The sequence below is a fragment of the Euprymna scolopes genome, chromosome 6 (assembly GCF_053919585.1).
Source record: "Euprymna scolopes isolate OS-2025 chromosome 6, ASM5391958v1, whole genome shotgun sequence".
NCBI classification, from domain to species: Eukaryota; Metazoa; Mollusca; class Cephalopoda; order Sepiida; family Sepiolidae; genus Euprymna; species Euprymna scolopes.
In genome coordinates, this window is record NC_136487.1 from 174,316,807 (window position 1) to 174,321,235 (window position 4,429).

Genomic DNA, 4,429 nt, shown 5'->3' on the forward strand with positions numbered 1-4,429 from the left:
TGAAAATATCGTAAAAATAGAATCAATAGAAAAAGTTTAATAGATTTTTAAAGTTTAAAAATTGAAAAATATTGAGTTCGTAAAATTCATTACTGTTTTGTTTTTTTAAATAAAAAAAAATGTTTCTATTACTTTTAAAACAACTTTAATAGTTTATTTTGGAAGTATAATCCATGAAGAAAATAAGCAACCCACTTTTAAAAGAGAAATTACGAGATTTTTATATTTTATTCGCAGTTTCGTGATAGGGGTGTAAAAAATTCCTACAAAAATTCTGATACATCTACTAGATTAGAGTGTTTATTCATTGTAAACGTACCCGACAACCTATAAATGGCGACATTTCCAATGTGAATGGTAAGCTGGACTTATGTAAAAAATAACAAAAAGATATACCAAACTGACTTTTTCGTTTAAAAATGGAATTATTTCCCTTTCGTTATTAACTTTTTTTTTAATTTTTTTTTTTTAATAAATATTTTGTGTTTTATATACATAAAGTAAAATTGTTGAATGTTACTGTTTTGATTATATTCGTTTGAAGGGGGCACAATTAAAAAATTAAGAAAGATTAAAACGAAGCGAAATTTAAGTTTCCGTTCCATTTTTACAACAACCGTAAAACAGTGCATACTCAGCAAGTTTTATCGTAATTTATAAGAATATTGAAACACTAAATCAACATTTTATTTATTTTTTTGCATAATTAATGATGGAAGTATTTTTCTGTTTATTTTCTTAACACTGTTAAAAAAAATAATTTGTATATTCTCTTGAAAAAAAGAATAAAACTTTTCTCTACTTTCACATGTGTTCCATTTTAACAAACTGAGCCACAGCAACGCGTGGTCGGGTACAGCCGGTATATATATATATATATTATTGTCATATTTGTGTGAGTGAACCTCCAGTTAATGTTTCTTCATGAAAATTATTCTTTGTAAAAATAAATCGTTGTTTGGCTAATTTCCCGCTTTTCTAGCGACCACCATGCATTTTTCTCTAATTTATTAAATTAATTTTATTTATTTATTTATTTATTTATATTTTCTATTCCGGACTATTGGTACATGAACGGTTACCGAATTATCAATTATGTAAACCTAATAAAATTCGGAATACTATATATATATATATATATATATATATATATATATATATATATATATATATATATATATATATATATATAGGCATATCTATATAGACTATATTCATTTTAAAGTGAATCTTGATTTGGAAGTTTTATGCAATTGTCGGGGCAGAAATAGAATTCAATTTTCCGTCACAGTGGATGTGCAAATAAAGATAAGTTTCCAAGTTGCATAAAAATGTTTTATGTTGTCTGAAAGATGAAAAATTTAGCTTTGGGCGGTTTTTACATTTACATCAAGTATAATCACGATATAAATATCTATGAATTCACAAGAAGATTCCAGTAAAATGTATTCATACACATCAAAAATTGCCTGGGCACTCCCGTCGGTATTCCTCGGTAGGGGCGCTTCAGGCGACAAGCAATTAACTTGCCCCACCAGAAAGCCCGGTGGCAAGGCCTGGGAGGGTGGACCTCCTAGGTAGTACCCAGGCGGCGTACCTCAGTCCAACAGGGGCTGGGCCGGTTCCCGGCCCCTCACCTTTTGGGCTGAGTGTCAAGTGACGAATCCTTGACGAGTACTACTACCCTGTCTCCCTGCAGCTGAAGCCGCTAGGAGACACATCCCATCCTAACGACGAAGAATGGGGTAGTTATTTAATTGCCGCCGACATCGGCAATATTTGGCACAAGGCCGGAAAGTCGGAACCCCGTAGGAGGAGTACTCCTGAAATTTTAAAAATTGCCTGAGTAACCCCGTCGGAATTCCCCGGTCGGGGCGCCCCAGGCAGCAAGCAATAAACTTGTCCCACCGGAAAGCACGGTGGCAAGGCCTGGGAGGGTGGACCTCCTGGGTGACAGTCTGTTAATTTCCATGGTCCTTAAAGGATTACCGAGTGATTTTCAGCCATTTACCACCATGATAAGCCAGAAAGAAAACCCATGACTTTTAGCCACTTCAAGGTAGCACTCAGAAGTTATAAAGAAACTGAAAATTGATTACAGAAAAATACGAATCCACAAATATCATGAAATTTAAAAATACACACATAAAAACACCAAAATTAAATTATACCCATGCCAGGAATAAAAACCGCAACTTTGCCAAAAACAATTTTTCTCCTAAGAAAAGTACAAAAATTATTTGCTATAATTGTGGACGACCTAATCACAAGAGTTTCCAATGTAGATACAGGACTCAAAATGGCAACTCCATTAAAAATATAGAGAGCTCTGTTAGCGAACATACATTTTTATTTTCGTGTATGTTTAATGCTTCAACAAACAATAATAATTTTCTTGTCGATTGTGGGGCCACGGCACATGTGATTACAAATGAATCTGATTTTATCAATTTTGACCCCAACTTTAAGCCACAAAATCATTTTGTAGAACTAGCTGACGGGAGTCGAGTAAATGATATCGTTTTGAAAAGAGGCAATGCGAAAATCTCGCTAAGGAACAATAAAGGTGAACTGTGTTTCTGTATTCTAGAAAACGCTCTTCTAATCCCAAAATTTAAACAAAATATATTTTCTGTACAAGCTGCCACAAAAAATATAAACTTTAGCCCCAATAAATCAAAACTGGTATACCCGAATGGAACTGTATTCGACATTAAAGAAAATTGAAGACTATTATAAAAATAGCGTAGTCCCATCAAAAACCGCCTGCCATGATCTACATACATGGCATAACATTCTTGGGCACTGCAATATTCCTGATATCAAAAAGTTGCCGACTGTAGTTGATGGAATGAAAATACAAACATCAAGAACTTCAACTGCGACGTCTGTACGCAAGGGAAAATGACAAACTATAAAAGCAAGATATCAGACAAAAAGGCCAAAAAAATCCTATCAATGGTGCATTGTGACTTGAACGGTCCCGTGGAACCGATGGTCAGAGAACATTATAGATATGTGTTAAATTTCGTAGATGACCATTCAGGTTTGATAATGGTTTACTTTTTAACGAGCAAATCTGATACCCTGCTAGCAACTAAAAAATATCTAGCCGACACGGCTCCCTACGGTGAAGTCAAGTGTATTCGCTCTTACAACGGTACGGAATTCACCAATAACGACTTTGAACTTTTACTAATTAACCATCATATCAGGCATGAAACATCAGCTCCTAGATCGCCATACCAAAACGGGACTGCTGGACGTGCGTGACGGACACTTTTTGAAATGGCAAAATGCCTACTCATTGAATCAAAATTCCCTAAAAACCTCTGGACGTATGCACTTATGGCGGCAGCCTATATACACAACAGGTGCTTTAACAAAACACTATCTAAAACTCCATATGAATCTTTCTGCGGTAAAAAAAAAAAAAACAAATTTAAGCAGAATGCATATATTTGGTTCAACTTGCTTCGCATATATAGAGAAAAAGAGTAAATTGAATATTAAAGCCGACAGAGGTATATTTCTTGGATACGATAAAAACAGTCCAGCCAATTTAGTATTTTTTTTCAGAAAAAAATAAAATAAAAAGAATCCGATGTGTAAAATTCACAGACACGCTTAATTTTACAGACGAAAACCCGTCACATGAAGAAGATGAAATTATATTCCCTCAAATAATTAAAACAAACGAAGACAATAAAAATGACGGAGACAAGAGTGTCCATGATGATGATGATGATGATGATGATGATGATGATGATGATGATGATGATGAAAAAGTCGAAAGATATCCTAAAAGAAATAGAAGGCGACCCGATTTCTTGTGGTCGACAATATAAAAGATTATCAAATCGACTATTGCTATTCAATGGAAAGTGCGCCAAAAAGATTTAATGAAGCAATTAATTCAGAACATTGTGATGAATGGAAAATTGCCATGAAAAAGTAATAGATGCCTTAACCGAAAATGAAAAAGATAAACATGTTATTTCTACAAGATGGGTCTTTACAAAAAAGACTACAGCATCTGGCGTAGAACAGTACAAAGCTAGATTTGTTGCTAAAAGTTACTCTCACATTTACGGTATAGAATATTTTTCTACGTTTTCACCGACCACAAACCTTACGACAATCAGAATTTTACTGCAAATCGCATCACAATATGACCTATACATCCATCAAATGGACGTAAAAAATGCTTATTTGAATGCCCCCAATAGACTGTGAAATTTATATTACCCCTCCAGAGGGATTTATAATGAAAAATAAAAATAGCGTGTGGTGACTTAACAAGTCATTATTATAAAGCAAAGTGCTCAGTGTTGGAATACAGTATTTCATGATTATATAATTAAACAACAATTTAGACAATGCGCTGTAGACCCCTGTTTATATACCCAACACAAAGACGATAAACTAC